Genomic DNA, 17,282 nt, shown 5'->3' with positions numbered 1-17,282 from the left:
GTGCATTTTCCGTAAAGTTATTTTGAAATCTGACAAAGCAGTTGCATAAAGGAGTAGATTATCTCTAATTCTTTAAATAATTGTTATACATTTTGTCAACGTTTATGAGTACTGCTGTAAATTGATGTGCCGATTCCCTGGAGGTTATGGGGGAGAAAACATTTTCTGAATGTCACGCGCCAATGTAAAATGGGGTTTTTGGATATAAATATGAACTTGATCGAACAAATAATGCATGTATTGTCTAACATGATGTCCTAGAAGTGTCATCTGATGAAGATTGTCAAAGGTTAGTGCTTAATTTTAGCTGTATATCTGGTTTTGTGACGGCTATCCGTGCTTGGAAAATTGCATTTTTTTTTTTTTTTTGCTAAGGTGCAATCCTAAAATAATCTAATGTTTTGCTTTCACCGTAAAGCCTTTTTGAAATCGGACAATGTGGTTGGATTAACGAGTAGAGTATCTTTAAAATGCCGTATAATACTTGAATTTTAATTTAGAGATTTTTTTATTTTTATTTTGCGCCGTGCTATCTCACTGGTTGTTGTCCATCCCGTTAACGGGATTTTATCTCGAAGGGTTCCTCAAGAGTATCCTCAAGAGGATAAAGTCCCTCTTTATTTCCAAAAACCTTTTGTTCGCGCGTTTTGTTCAGTAATCCACAGGCTCAAACGCAGTCACAACAGACAGACGAAAAATCCGAAAAGTATCAGTAAAGTTCGTAGAAACATGTCAAACAATGTTTATAATCAATCCTCAGGTTATTTTTAATCATAATAATCAATAACATTTGAACCGGACAATAGCTTCGTCAATATAAAAGGAAAACAAGAAAGGCGTGCTCTCAGTCGCTCGCATGAAAAACCTCTGGGACACTGCAGTGTCCACTCATTCAGACTGGTCTTACTCCCTAATTTTTCAGAATACAAGCCTGTAACAATTTCTGAAGACTGTCGACATCTAGTGGAAGCCATAGGAAGTGCAATTTGAGTCCTAAGCCAATGGAATCTGTATAGGCAGTCTATGGAAAACTACAAACATAAAAAAATCTCACTTCCTGGATTGATTTTTCTCAGGTTTTCGCCTGCCATATCAGTTCTGTTATACTCACAGACATTCTTTTAAGTGTTTTCTATCCAAATCGACCAATTATATGCATATCCTCCCTTCTGGGCCTGAGTAACAGGCAGTTTGGGCACGCTTTTCATCCGGAGGTGAAAATAGTGCCCCCTACCCTAATGAAGTTAACAGTCCTTACCACGGGTACTTCCCCTTTGAGTTTCTGTCTATGGGAAGGGAGGAGCAGCATGGAAGCGTGGTCTGATAAACATACACCCACCCACACGATCTCTCTGGCCTGTCTGACCCTTCCAGCTGTGGCAGGGTTGGCCATGACAGTGCTGTAATCCCTCCCAGTTGAGGTTCATCCTCGATGGGCTACATCTCCAGCTACGCCTGGGAGGATGGAACAGCACGCATGGACGAGCCTGTGTGTGTGTGTGTATGTGTGTGTGTGTGTGTGTGGGGGGGGGGCATGTGTTAATGTGTGTGTTTGTTCGTGGTGTGTGTTCATGCATGATTGACTGTGTCTTTATATAGGCGTGTGAGTAGGCTCTGCATGTGTTTTCACGCATGGATGACGTGTGTTTGGGCTTTTATGTGTTCATGTATGTACATGTGTGTGTGCTTGAGCGTGCTTGTGTGTAGATGCATTTGTGTGTCTTTGGCTGGGTTTGGCTTTGTGTGTGTGTGTGTGTGTGTGTGGTGTGTGTGTGTGTGTGTGTGGTGTGTAAGCTGTAAGTGTGTGTTTGTCTGTGAGTGAGCCTGCGTGGGTGTGTGTGTGTGTGTGTCCGTTCAAGCAGTGGAGGGTGTATGCCCTGGGGCTAATTAATAATTCATGAGGTGGGCATGGAGAAGGCAAGGGGGCGGTGGCAGATGGAGGATCTGTGTGTGTGTGTGTGTGTGTGTGTGTGTGTGTAGATGTGGAACGAGTCAGAGCTAGGAGGACAGAGAGAGAGAGTGAAGCAGTATTTCACCTGGTCAGGAAACCGTCTCCAAGAGAGGTAACTTGTCTCTCTTTAGAGGTTTGTGTGTGTTTGTGTGTGTGTGTGTGTGTGTGTGTTGAGCTGCCTGTGCCAGGCGGAAAGAGGCTTTTGTTAGAGAGCTCTGCTCTATCTGACAGACATGAGGATGTTAATTCATATTTTTCTCATGGCTACACATGTTCACGATGCCGTGATTTGTAGGATTTAAAAAAATGTTTTTTATTTGTAAAAACTGTTTCTGATTGTCCTCTTGTTGATATTATCATACAATAATGTTGTCATTCATGAACATGAAAAATCCTTCCAATAGTCTTTTGAGGAACATTGAAATGGTTTTCATCAAACTGGTCTATTTGTCATTGTCCAACACAAAAGCTGTTTTATTTCTTCTTTTTAATCAGCTTGTACTCAATCATCTGAGCAATGAGGTGGTTAGTTTGTCTATCTAGTGTGTTCTGTCATTTGTCCGTCACATAATTGTATGGTGGTTTGCTATATTGTAAGTTTTGTAAGACCGAAAGGACATTTCTATCATTTATTAACAGTGTGTGTAGCAGTGTCAATACTACCAGATACTTACACACACACTCTTAATGTGTCTGACACAGTTGATTGTTGGTATTGACAAACCAGTGTAGTCAAGTGTACATGTCACTGCTGCCCATTGCCCATCATGCATACATACATACATCTCTTTAAAGGGGCAATCCGCAGTTGAAACCATAATAAATACATTTCCCTGCCTCTGTTTTGGTAAAAAGCTGAGGGGTGAGCCTAGAGAAATGTAACCACTCTCAAATTGATAGACAGAGCTATGGATGCAAGGACTAACCATCCAAGATATCAAAATGATAGTTTTAAGCGTTTTGAAGCTATACAGTGTTTAAATGTACAATGTTTACAAACATTAGAATAGAACAAGCTTATATTTTGTGTTCTGATGGGGTTTGACTGTTGAACTAAGCTCAATAGGCATTTATAAGTTATATTCTTTAATAATTATTTGGTATATATCATTCATTTATAAGTAAAAAATGGATGTAGCAGCTGCAGATTGCCCCTTTATCATTCATACTCTGTCTGTCTGTACTGAGTGTCTGCTGTATTGGTGTGTACTGTGTATGGTTACAATGGCTACTCCTTCTGCCTCTCTGTTGATGCCTGGTGATGCCATTGTCATGACTCTCCCATGTGTGTGTGCCTGTGAGTGTGTGCGTGTGTGTGTGTGTGTGCGTGTGAGTGTGCGTGCGTGTAAGCGCATTTACCTGCTGATGGATTCTTGTCTCTCCCAGTGTGTTTGGTAACCTGTTCATGCTGCTGTCAGTATTGATGCAAGTGTGTGTGTTTGTGTGTGTGTGGGTTCTGTGTTGTCAGCGGTGTTCCAGCTTTGAGATGCTGTCAGAAAAATGGGAGTTCTTTGTGTTAGAACACCTTATCTGACCATTAGTCAGTCAGACACACACACACGTTTGTTTTACTATCTTTGTGGGGACCAAACAATTGATTCCCATTCAAAATCCTAGGGTGTTTCTCAAAATGCATACTACCGTGCGCTGAGCTCGCAAATTGGAGCACGGGAGGGTCAGAGTATGAGTCCAAATATAAGTATGCGAAACGGAGCATGGAGGGCACTTTTTGAATGCGTACTCCATTTGTACATTTTTTGAAGCATGCATCGATGCAAGCTTCAATGGAAAATATGGCACAAAATATGAAGCAATTACTTACAAAATTACACAACATGAGCGCTCTGACTTCGGAATGGAATGTTGTCTATTCACTTCTTATACGTTGCCTGACTACAACATTTTATCTTGATATGTTAATAAATACATTGTGTTAATTTTGGCATGTTTACCCATAATAAGTCAATAGGGGTAACTGGCTAGCTACTAGTACTGTTAGCTAGCCAGATAGCCATGAATAATATTTAGCTTGCTAGCCATAATGATTTGTCTTCTATCTTGCATAATATTAGTTAATATTAGGTCATTTTTGCCTGCTATACTAGTTGACTAGCTCCATTATTATGATTCACATAAATCCAGCTGATAGTTATGAAGTAAAATGGTTGCTTTGTGTATATCTTGTTTCGTCTCTATTGCCATTATTGTTCTGGCTGGAGACGGTTCAGTGAATGGGTACCGTAAGTCCATAGTAAGTCAATAGGGTTAACAAGCTAGCTAGCAAGCCACAAAGAATTGGTAGCTACCCACGAAAAATGTACATCTACCATACAATTCCGTACAATTGATCTTATTTTAGAGCCCAAAAAACGTAATACTTCCAGATCAATTGTAATATCAAAACCATTAATGCACAATTTCTCCCCTTTCCAACAAAACCAATGACGAGCCCTTTATGATGCCCATCTCTGCATGATTCAAGAAGGCAATGAGCTCCGTCGGGTCTTTTTTAAAAATGATGGGTGCGGAAGCAAAACCTATTGCGTCATAGTGAAAGGGAGAGAGACTACAGTTCAAAAGTTTGGGGTCACTTAGAAATGTCCTTGTTTTTGAAAGAAGCACATTTTTTGTCCATTAAAATAACCTCAAATTGATCAGAAATACAGTGTAGACATTCTTAATGTTGTAAATGACTATTGTAGCTGGAAACGGCAGATTTTATATGCAATATCTTCAAAGGCGTACAGAGGCCCAAACGGCTTTTTTCACCCGGTCTGTCCAACTTATCACCTTATCACCTCTAAAATGTAAATAAAACACTATAAAGAGTTTTTATATAATGTGTCATTACATACCTATTTGAAGGTTTGTGTTGAGTTTAAATCGGGTTTTTAGGGCGACGCTGAAGTTAACAGCAGCTGTTGTGGCTTTTGAGAGTCATGATGGCTTGCACTGATGATGCAAAAAATGACTAAGTATCCCCCCTTACCCTGTCCCTGTCCCTGTCCCTTACCCTGTCCCTTTCTTATTTTTAAACAGCGACAGAAGCTCTACACCTGGTGGAGAGAGGCTGTAAGACACAGAATGAGTTGCTTTATGCATGATGTATGTTACATCATGACACGTCACAATTTAACGTACAGCGTCGGAGGGGTCCGTTTTTTCAACTTTTCTCCAATACTATTGGACCATTGCCATGTCAATCAACGCTTGAATAGAAAGTTCACACCCCAGATGTTGATGTCAACACAGTCGCTTCAGTCCCATTAGTTTTCATTGCAGCCTCGTTTGAATGTCGCAGTTGCGCAAATTTGTACGGAATGGGGTTAGTCACCGTTATATGATTATGATAGTCATAATGCTTTTTGACAGTGTCATAAAGTGTATTTTCTTAGTTCAAGTAAAGTGACACAGGATGGTCATAATGCTTCATGACAGTATCATAAAGTGTATTTTATGCAAGTTATTTAAAATATGATAGAAAAAAACAACTGTAAAAATTCATTACAACAACAATAAAGGACTGTTACACAGGGCTTCTTAGAAAGTGTGTGTGATATGACAGAGGAGTGGACAGAGGAGAGGCCAAATGCATACAGATGGCCTTTCACTGTTAATATTGGAGCCTTCAAATCAACCTTACCATCCCCCTTCCTCTCATCTCCTCACCTCCCTCTCCATCCCCCTTCTCGACTACTCTTGTGGGCAGATCAGAAAATATTCTCACTATAGGACTGGACATGTTCTCTCAGATAGACAGGGGAAAGAGACTGTATATGTCAGGCCAGGATGCATAGTGTGTACTGAGGTAGTAGATTGGGACTCATAGTCAATCTGTCACAGTGTTATGATGTATTGTAAGGCAGCAGAAGACACAGTGTTATGATGCATTGTAAGGCAGCAGAAGACATAATGATATGATGTATTGTAAGGCAGCAGAAGACACAGTGTTATGATGTATTGTAAGGCAGCAGAAGACAGTGATGTATTGTAAGGCAGCAGAAGACACAGTGATGTGATGCATTGTAAGGCAGCAGAAGACACAGTGTTATGATGTACTGTAAGGCAGCAGAAGACACAGTGATGCATTTTAAGGCAGCAGAAGACACAATGATATGATGTATTGTAAGGCAGCAGAAGACAGTGTTATGATGTATTGTAAGGCAGCAGAATATTGTAGGCATATTTTGCTTCCTCTAACACTTTATTCTCTCATCCTCCGATCTCCATGTATCGTTCCCCCTCTCTATCCTTCTCTCTCCATCCCTTTCTCTCGTCGTATCTCCCTCCCCTTGTTTCCCTCCTTCTCTCGGTCTCCATCCCTCCATCCCTGCCATTCTAAGCCCAGTGTTTTATGTAACAGAGATTTGTCTCTGATGCCTTTCCTCCTCTGTCATGTAAAGTTAATATTTTCACCATGTGTGTGGTGTCACAATGCCTGCTAAGCGTTTTGGTCTCAGCACGCTGGTCGCTGTGTGTATGTGTGTGTTGTCAGATAAACCAATCAGCAGAATAAAAAACACCATATACAGCAAAAAGGCCAGTCAGAGACAAGCCAATGTTGTAGCCCACATGTTAGAGCTTTAACTGGACATCACCTTCTGACTTTAGTGTTCAGCAGGGAATGTTCTAGACTCTTCTAGAGAACTGTTCTGTGTGTCACAGGGGAACACAGGAAGGTAACCCTCATTGCATGGCAACACTCTGAGAAAGAAACATAACCCACAATAATAGAAAAGATGAGAGGAGAAGGGAATTGATGAGTAGAGGAAGAAAGGAGAGGGGTGGAGGGAGGAGAGCAGGAAGTCAGTCTTTTGGTCCCAGGTGGGGATGCAGATGTTGTGCCCGTGAGCCAGGCGCTTAACCTATATTACTCCATCTCAGTGTGTGTGATTCCTGTGTGGGTTGTCATTATGTGTGTGTTATATGTACTCAAAGCCCCCTAAGAAATGGCTGCTACTGTAAGACACACTATCAAACATTTCCACTCTGTAGCATAGCCTACTGTAAAAAAAAGAATGAACAGCACGTCAGAAATCAACTACATTTACATTTTAGTCATTTAGCAGACACTCTTATCCAGAGCGACTTACAGTAGTGAATGCATACATTTCATGAATTTTTTTTGTACTGGCCCCCCGTGGGAATCGAACCCACAACCCTGGCGTTGCACACACCATGCTGGCGTTGCAAACACCATGCTCTAACAACTGAGCCACAGGGAAGGCCCAAGCTAAATGTAATTGAAGAATCCATAGAATCTAACCACTTCTGGGAAAACTGGAGCACACTAAACAAACAACAACACAAAGAGTTATCCATCAAAAATTGAGATGTATGGGTAAACCACTTCTCCAAATATTTTTGGCTTTATAACAATGAACAAACTGGAAAAACAGATACATGATCAAATACAAATCTTAGAATCAACAATTAAAGACTACCAGAATTCACTGGATTCTCCAATTACATTGAATGAACTACAGGACAAAATAAAAACTCACCAACCCAAAAAGGCCTGTGGTGTTGATGGTATCCTCAATGAAATGATAAAATATACAGACAACAAATTCCAATTGGTTATACTTAAACTCTTTAACATCATCCTTAGCTCTGGCATATTCCGAGAGGAACCACATGTCTGAGAGGAACCACGCCTGTCTGTTAGGATTGGCTGAGGGAAGACTGAAGTCTTAAGGTGATATTTAAACTAAAAAGACAGTTGGTATTAAGAAAGACCAGCTCATCAGCATGCACATATATTATCCCCTGCCGTCCCACTGACTAACTGTATCAGCCCCCACTCAGGCTTCAGAAGACACACACACCCGTACACACACACACATAGACACCAACGCCCACATAGACACATACGCACAGACACACACATGCGTACACACATAGACACCAACGCCCACATAGACACATACGCACAGACACACACATGCGTACACACATGGACACCAACGCCCACATAGACACATACGCACAGACACACACATGCGTACACACATAGACACCAACGCCCACATAGACACATACGCACAGACACACACATGCGTACACACATAGACACCAACGCCCACATAGACACATACGCACAGACACACACATGCGTACACACATGGACACCAACGCCCACATAGACACATACGCACAGACACACACATGCGTACACACATAGACACCAACGCCCACATAGACACATACGCACAGACACGCACATGCGTACACACATAGACACCAACGCCCACATAGACACATACGCACAGACACGCACATGCGTACACACATAGACACCAACGCCCACATAGACACATACGCACAGACACGCACATGCGTACACACATAGACACCAACGCCCACATAGACACATACGCACAGACACACACATGCGTACACACATAGACACCAACGCCCACATAGACACATACGCACAGACACACACATGCGTACACACATAGACACCAACGCCCACATAGACACATACGCACAGACACACACATGCGTACACACATAGACACCAACGCCCACATAGACACATACGCACAGACACACACATGCGTACACACATAGACACCAACGCCCACATAGACACATACGCACAGACACACACATGCGTACACACATAGACACCAACGCCCACATACGCACAGACACACACATGCGTACACACATAGACACCAACGCCCACACAGACACACACACCCGTACACACACACATAGACACATACGCATGCTTGAACACACACTGTACTTCTAGGATTTTTCTGCTGCTCACTAAAAATAGATGGCGATTTCAGACATTTGAAAGGGTCCTGAGAACATCGATATATGCCAATATTTTGTTTTAAGCTATAGCCCTAACCTTAACCTTTTGAGTTGTTTCTGTTTTAACCCTGTAACCACGCAGAATGAACCCTGTAACCACGCAGAATGAACCCTGTAACCACGCAGAATGAACCCTGTAACCACGCAGAATGAACCCTGTAACCACGCAGAATGAACCCTGTAACCACGCAGAATGAACCCTGTAACCACGCAGAATGAACCCTGTCACCACGCAGAATGAACCCTGTCACCACGCAGAATGAACCCTGTCACCACGCAGAATGAACCCTGTCACCACGCAGAATGAACCCTGTCACCACGCAGAATGAATCCTGTAACCACGCAGAATTAATACATCGCAAATAGACGTTCATCCATAATACATCGAATTTCAAAGGGAAACTATGAGATCTTGTTGATGATTTGGCTGTGTCTCTGGAGCTGTGGACGTGGCAGGGTCGGATAAGCCTGCATATAAGGAATAACTTTGGGAATAACTTTGGAAATAATGCTGGGAATAATGCTTATACTGATGTCTTTAGCAGTTGGACTAAAGCAAACATAGCCTTTCATAGTCTGAGAGAAAAATATATTTTGGAATACAAGTTATGGATTTAATATAAGTACAAGGTTTTTATTTATGTACACAGATACTGTATTTTATTTTAGCATCATTAAACATTTGATCATTTACTCAACGACAGCAGGCCTTACATCGTGTGAATTTCCATGAAAAAGCTACAGTCAGAATGTCTAGTAATGAGTTTACATCAGTTTGAGATGTTACTGCATCATAGACCATGTTATATATCAACAACTCTTCAGACCCATACATTCTAATGTCATTTGTCCAAGATGAAGTTACCGTTCGGGGACAATAAAGTTAATTTGATCTCATCTTATATCACCCAGTGTGCTTTTTTTCCCCTTCCGCTTAATGGCACAGTCGGTTTGATGAGGGGGGTTAGGGGGAGATTTGATGAGGGGGTTAGGAGATAGGAGGTTTGATGAGGGGGGTTAGGAGGAGGTTTGATGAGGGGGGTTAGGAGGAGGTTTGATGAGGGGGGTTAGGAGGAGGTTTGATGAGGGGGGTTAGGAGGAGGTTTGATGAGGGGGGTTAGGAGGAGGTTTGATGAGGGGGGTTAGGAGGAGGTTTGATGAGGGGGGTTAGGAGGAGGTTTGATGAGGGGGTTAGGAGGAGGTTTGATGAGGGGGGTTAGGAGGAGGTTTGATGAGGGGGATTAGGGGTTAGGAGGAGGTTTGATGAGGGGGGTTAGGGGATAGGAGGAGGTTTGATGAGGGGGGTTAGGGGATAGGAGGAGGTTGATGAGGGGGGTTAGGGGATAGTAGGAGGTTTGATGAGGGAGATTAGGGTGAGGTTTGATGAGGGGGGTTAGGGGGAGATGTGATGAGGGGGGTTAGGGGATAGGAGGAGGCTTCATGAGGGGGGTTAGGAGGAGGTTTGATGAGGGGCGCTAGGAGGAGATTTGCTGGGGGGGTTAGGAGGTTTGATTTAGGGGTTAGGAGGAGGTTTGATGAGGGGGATAGGGGATAGGTTTGATGAGGGAGATTAGGGCGAGGTTTGATGAGGGGGGTTAGAGGGAGATGTGATGAGGGGGGTTAGGGGATAGGAGGAGGTTTGATGAGGGGGGTTAGGAGGAGGTTTGATGAGGGGGCTAGGAGGAGGTTTGATGGGGGGGCTAGGAGGAGGTTTGATGGCGGGTTAACTCTTCAGACCCATACATTCTAATGTCATTTGTCCAAGATGAAGTTATCGTTCAGGGACAATAAAGTTAATTTGATCTCATCTTATATCACCCAGTGTGCTTTTTTTCCCCTTCCGCTCAATGGCACAGTCGGTTTGATGAGGGGGGTTAGGGGGAGGTTTGATGAGGGGGGTTAGGGGGAGGTTTGATGAGGGGGGTTAGGAGGAGGTCTGATGAGGGGGGTTAGGGGATAGGAGGAGGCTTCATGAGGGGGGTTAGGGGGAGGTTTGATGAGATGGGGTTGGGGGTTAGGGGGAGGTTTGAAGAGGGGGGTTAGGGGATAGGAGGAGGTTTGATGAGGGGGTTAGGAGGAGGTTTGATGAGGGGGGTTAGGAGGAGGTTTGATTAGGGGGATTAGGGGTTAGGAGGAGGTTTGATTAGGGGGATTAGGGGTTAGGAGGAGGTTTGATGAGGGGGATTAGGGGTTAGGAGGAGGTTTGATGAGGGGGGGTAGGGGATAGGAGGAGGTTGATGAGGGGGGTTAGGGGATAGTAGGAGGTTTGATGAGGGAGATTAGGGCGAGGTTTGATGAGGGGGGTTAGGGGGAGATGTGATGAGGGGGGTTAGGGGATAGGAGGAGGCTTCATGAGGGGGGTTAGGGGGAGGTTTGATGAGATGGGGTTAGGAGGTTTGATGAGGGGGGTTGGGGGTTAGGGGGAGGTTTGATGAGGGGGATTAGGGGTTAGGAGGAGGTTTGATGAGGGGGGGGGTTAGGAGGAGGTTTGATTAGGGGGATTAGGGGTTAGGAGGTGTTGATGAGGGGGAGGGGTGTAGGGGTTGAGGGGAGGGGCGAGGTTTGATGAGGGGGGAGGGGGTGTGAGGGGGGGTTAGGGGAGGTGGTCTTGATGAGGGGGGTTAGGGGGAGGTGAGGAGGGGAGGGGTTGATGAGGGGGGGGGGTTAGGGGGAGGTGAGGGGGTAGGGGAGGGGGGTTTGATGAGGGGGGAGGAGGGGTTGAGGGGGTTAGGGGAGGAGGTTTGATGAGGGGGATTAGGGGTTAGGAGGAGGTTTGATGAGGGGGATTAGGGGTTAGGAGGTGGTTTGATGAGGGGGGTTAGGGGATAGGAGGAGGTTGATGAGGGGGGTTAGGGGATAGTAGGAGGTTTGATGAGGGAGATTAGGGCGAGGTTTGATGAGGGGGGTTAGGGGGAGATGTGATGAGGGGGGTTAAGGGATAGGAGGAGGCTTCATGAGGGGGGTTAGGGGGAGGTTTGATGAGGGGGGTTGGGGGTTAGGGGGAGGTTTGAAGAGGGGGGTTAGGGGATAGGAGGAGGTTTGATGAGGGGGTTAGGAGGAGGTTTGATGAGGGGGGTTAGGAGGAGGTTTGATTAGGGGTTAGGAGGAGGTTTGATTAGTGGGATTAGGGGTTAGGAGGAGGTTTGATGAGGGGGATTAGGGGTTAGGAGGAGGTTTGATGAGGGGGGTAGGGGATAGGAGGAGGTTGATGAGGGGGGTTAGGGGATAGTAGGAGGTTTGATGAGGGAGATTAGGGCGAGGTTTGATGAGGGGGGTTAGGGGGAGATGTGATGAGGGGGGTTAAGGGATAGGAGGAGGCTTCATGAGGGGGGTTAGGGGGAGGTTTGATGAGGGGGGTTAGGAGGTTTGATGAGGGGGGTTGGGGGTTAGGGGGAGGTTTGAAGAGAGGGGGTTAGGGGATAGGAGGAGTTTTGATGAGGGGGGTTAGGAGGAGGTTTGATTAGGGGGATTAGGGGTTAGGAGGAGGTTTGATGAGGGGGATTAGGGGTTAGGAGGAGGTTTGATGAGGGGGGTTAGGGGATAGGAGGAGGTTGATGAGGGGGGTTAGGGGATAGTAGGAGGTTTGATGAGGGAGATTAGGGCGAGGTTTGATGAGGGGGGTTAGGGGGAGATGTGATGAGGGGGGTTAGGGGATAGGAGGAGGCTTCACGAGGGGGGTTAGGGGGAGGTTTGATGAGGGGGGTTCGGAGGTTTGATGAGGGGGGTTAGGGGATAGGAGGAGGTTGATGAGGGGGGTTAGGGGATAGGAGGAGGTTTGATGAGGGAGATTAGGGTGAGGTTTGATGAAGGGGATTAGGGGGAGGTGTGATGAGAGGGGTTAGGGGATAAGAGGAGTTTTGAGGAGGGGGGTTAGGAGGAGGTTTGATGATGGTCCCTCCAAGTGTCTGTGTTACGTACTGTATGGTCCCTCCAAGTGTCTGTGTTACGTACTGTATGGTCCCTCCAAGTGTCTGTGTTACGTACTCTATGGTCCCTCCAAGTGTCTGTGTTACGTACTCTATGGTCCCTCCAAGTGTCTGTGTTACGTACTGTATGGTCCCTCCAAGTGTCTGTGTTACGTACTGTATGGTCCATCCAAGTGTCTGTGTCACGTACTGTATGGTCCCTCCAAGTGTTTGGGTTACGTACTCTATGGTCCCTCCAAGTGTTTGTGTTACGTACTGTATGGTCCCTCCAAGTGTCTATGTTACGTACTCTATGGTCCCTCCAAGTGTTTGTGTTACGTACTGTATGGTCCCTCCAAGTGTTTGAGTTACGTACTGTATGGTCCCTCCAAGTGTCTGTGTTACGTACTCTATGGTCCCTCCAAGTGTCTGTGTTACTTACTGTATGGTCCCTCCAAGTGTCTGTGTTACGTACTGTATGGTCCCTCCAAGTGTCTGTGTTACGTACTGTATGGTCCCTCCAAGTGTCTGTGTTACGTACTGTATGGTCCCTCCAAGTGTCTGTGTTACGTACTGTATGGTCCCTCCAAGTGTCTGTATTACGTACTGTATGGTCCCTCCAAGTGTCTGTGTTACGTACTCTATGGTCCCTCCAAGTGTCTGTGTTACGTACTGTATGGTCCCTCCAAATGGAGCAGAAGCATCAGAGGGAGGTTTGTTACATATTCATGTCTGGCCTATTGTTGACCTCATCATTCATCACAGAGAACACTCACATAAACACTGTGTGGGCATAGCCTAAATGATCATTATCCTCCTTAATAATCACTCTAAGTAAAGGATATAGAACATACACCTCATTCAGTTGGCTTTGAGCAGGTGATGGAGATTCAACTAAATTATAATTGTGTTAATCAAAAAAGGAAAATTGCACTTTGCAAGGCAATGCTTCTGTGTGTGTTCATTCATTCAATATAATGACTCAACACACTAGGGAGCACTACTGTAGATCTCTACTGTACTGTATATCACTGTCTTCTTTTTTGTTAATGAACACAATCATCAATGTTATCTCTGCCTGGTTTTTAGTCTGTTTAGCAACAGTAAAAGATATTGAATGTTTCAGGCAGTGCATTTAGTCTGTCTGGGAAACAAAGGAAAGGATTTGCTACTTGTTGGATCTTTCCTTAGTTGTAACCCTGGCAACCAAACATGACTGGAGGCCATCTTTGTTTAGTGTACCTTCTCTCTATGAGGAGCAGGTGATGTTTTCTCAGTACCAAGCAAACACACACACACACACACACACACACACACACACACACACACACACACGCCTCTCAGGTTTGCCCAGGCCATACATATAAACCATGCCCCCTGGAAAAAGCTTCTGTGAGGCTTTCTGTGAAGCTGTGCTGGTTAAGGACACATTATAAACACACATACACTACCGTTCAAAAGTTTGGGGTCACTTAAAAATGTCCTTGTTTTTGAAAGAAAAGCACATTTTTGTCCATTAAAATAACATCAAATTGATCAGAAATACAGTGTAGATATTGTTAATGTTGTAAATGATTATTGTAGCTGGAAACGGCTGATTTTGAATTGAATATCTACATATCTACAGAGGCCCATTTTCAGCAACCATCACTCCTATGTTCCAATGGCACGTTGTGTTAGCTAATCCAAGTTTATAATTTTAAAAGGCTAATCATTAGAAAACCCTTTTGCAATTATGTTAGCACAGCTGAAAACTGTTGTTCTGATTAAAGAAGCAATAAAACTGGCCTTCTTTAGACTAGCTGAGTATCTGGAGCATCAGCATTTGTGGGTTCGATTACAGGCTCAAAATGTCCAGAAACAAATAACTTTCTTCTGAAACTCATCAGTCTATTCTTGTTCTGAGAAATGAAGGCTATTCCATGCGAGAAATTGGCAAGAAACTGAAGATCTCGTACAACGCTGTGTACTACTCCCTTCACAGAACAGTGCAAACTTTTCTTTCAAAAACAAGGCCATTTCTAAGTGACCCAAACTTTTGAACGGTAGTGTATACACGGGAGGACACACCCAGATACACACACACACACACATACTGTATACACACAGTGAATCTTTCTCTTTCCCTCTGTTATGGGCGTACGTGTACGTGTCTGAGATGCAGGGGCTTGATATTGGGAAACACATCTCCAGCCTCACTCTGCTGGGGGTAGCCTCCCCCTGGTGGGGCTGTTGCTAAGGAACCTTATTGACCAGGGCTCTTTCTGTTGGGTGAGGTGGGATTGGGGGGAGGAAGAGAGGAGAAGATTGGAGGGGAGGGGGAAGTGAGACCTAGATGTGATAATGAGCTGGTTTGCTGTTTTTACATTTCAGACAGGGATAGACTGAGAGAGAGACAGAGACTGAGAGAAAGAGAGACCGAGAGAAAGAGAGAGACCGAGAGAAAGAGAGAGACCGAGAGAGAGACAGAGACCGAGAGAGAGTCAGAGACCGAGAGAGAGACCGAGAGAGAGTCAGAGACCGAGAGAGAGACCGAGAGAGAGTCAGAGACCGAGAGAGAGTCAGAGACCGAGAGAGAGTCAGAGACTGAGAGAGAGTCAGAGACCGAGAGAGTCAGAGACCGAGAGAGTCAGAGACCGAGAGAGTCAGAGACCGAGAGAGTCAGAGACCGAGAGAGAGTCAGAGACCGAGACCGAGAGAGAGTCAGAGACCGAGACCGAGAGACGAGTCCGAGAGACAGAGACCGAGAGACAGAGACCGAGATACAGAGACCGAGAGAGAGACAGAGACCGAGAGAGAGACAGAGAGACAGAGACAGAGACAGAGAGAGAAAGACCGAGACCGACAGAGAGACCGAGAGAGAGAGAGACCTAGAGACAGAGAGACCGAGAGTGAGAGAGAGAGAGAGGGAGACCGAGAGAGAGACCGAGAGAGACAGAGACTGAGAAAGAGAGAGACAGAGACTGAGAGAAAGAGAGAGACCGAGAGAGAGACCGAGACCGAGAGAGAGTCAGAGACCGAGAGAGAGTCAGAGACCGAGAGAGAGTCAGAGACCGAGAGAGAGTCGGAGACCGAGAGAGAGTCGGGGACCGAGAGAGAGTCGGGGACCGAGAGAGAGTCGGGACCGAGAGAGAGTCGGACCGAGAGAGAGTCGGACCGAGAGAGAGTCGGACCGAGAGAGAGTCGGACCGAGAGACAGTCGGACCGAGAGAGAGTCGGACCGAGAGAGAGTCGGACCGAGAGAGAGTCGGACCGAGAGAGAGTCGGACCGAGAGAGAGTCGGACCGAGAGAGAGTCGGACCGAGAGAGAGTCGAGAGACGAGAGACCGAGAGAGAGACAGAGACGGAGAGAGAGAGACAGAGACGGAGAGAGAGAGACAGAGACGGAGAGAGAGAGACAGAGACGGAGAGAGAGAGACAGAGACGGAGAGAGAGAGACAGAGACCGAGAGAGAGAGACAGAGACCGAGAGAGAGAGACAGAGACCGAGAGAGAGACAGAGACCGAGAGAGAGACAGAGACCGAGAGAGAGACAGAGACCGAGAGAGAGACAGAGACCGAGAGAGAGACAGAGACCGAGAGAGAGACAGAGACCGAGAGAGAGACAGAGACCGAGAGAGAGACAGAGACCGAGAGAGAGACAGAGACCGAGAGAGAGACAGAGACCGAGAGAGAGACAGAGACCGAGAGACCGAGAGAGAGACCGAGAGAGAGACCGAGAGAGAGACCGAGAGAGAGACCGAGAGAGAGACCGAGAGAGAGACAGAGACCGAGAGACAGAGACAGAGAGAGAGACAGAGACCGAGAGAGAGACAGAGACCGAGAGAGAGACAGAGACCGAGAGAGAGACCTAGAGACCGAGAGAGAGACCTAGAGACCGAGAGAGAGACCTAGAGACCGAGAGAGAGACCTAGAGACCGAGAGAGACTGAGAGTGAGAGACAGAGAGAGACTGAGAGTGAGAGACAGAGAGACTGAGAGTGAGAGACAGAGAGACTGAGAGTGAGAGACAGAGAGACTGAGAGTGAGAGACAGAGAGACTGAGAGTGAGAGACAGAGAGACTGAGAGTGAGAGACAGAGACTGAGAGTGAGAGACAGAGAGACTGAGAGTGAGAGACAGAGAGACTGAGAGTGAGAGACAGAGAGACTGAGAGTGAGAGACAGAGAGACTGAGAGTGAGAGACAGAGAGACTGAGAGTGAGAGACAGAGAGACTGAGAGTGAGAGACAGAGAGACTGAGAGTGAGAGACAGAGAGACTGAGAGTGAGAGACAGAGAGACTGAGAGTGAGAGACAGAGAGACCGAGAGTGAGAGAGAGAGAGAGGGAAACCGAGAGAGACAGAGACTGAGAAAGAGAGACAGAGACTGAGAAAGAGAGACAGAGACTGAGAAAGAGAGAGACAGAGACTGAGAGAAAGAGAAAGACAGAGAAAGAGAGAGACAGCGACCGAGAGAAAGAGAGAGACCGAGAGAAAGAGAGAGACCGAGAGAAAGAGAGAGACCGAGAGAAAGAGAGAGACCGAGAGAAAGAGAGAGACCGAGAGAAAGAGAGAGACCGAGAGAAAGAGAGAGACCGAGAGAAGAGAGACAGAGAGA

General features: G+C 45.8%; 1 protein-coding gene across 6 annotated transcripts in view; it reads left to right on the top strand.

The window, feature by feature from the left end:
- The window catches only part of LOC106583506 (neurofascin), a 161,214-nt gene that overhangs the window by 52,695 nt on the left and 91,237 nt on the right, over nt 1–17,282 (top strand). For 4 of the 6 annotated variants that reach the window (XM_082967620.1, XM_082967619.1, XM_082967618.1 and 1 more), the window contains exon 1: nt 1,985–2,063. The exons of the other annotated variants lie outside the window; for them this stretch is intronic. The gene's annotated coding sequence lies outside the window, so the exon portion shown is untranslated. Of the gene's footprint in view, nt 1–1,984; nt 2,064–17,282 lie in introns of those variants that run through there. 6 annotated transcript variants of the gene reach the window in all.

This window comes from Salmo salar, chromosome 22 (genome assembly GCF_965601325.2).
Source record: "Salmo salar chromosome 22, fSalSal1, whole genome shotgun sequence".
NCBI lineage: Eukaryota > Metazoa > Chordata > Actinopteri > Salmoniformes > Salmonidae > Salmo > Salmo salar.
Note: the sequence above shows the minus strand (reverse complement) of the source record. Positions and strands in the feature narration are given on the sequence as shown.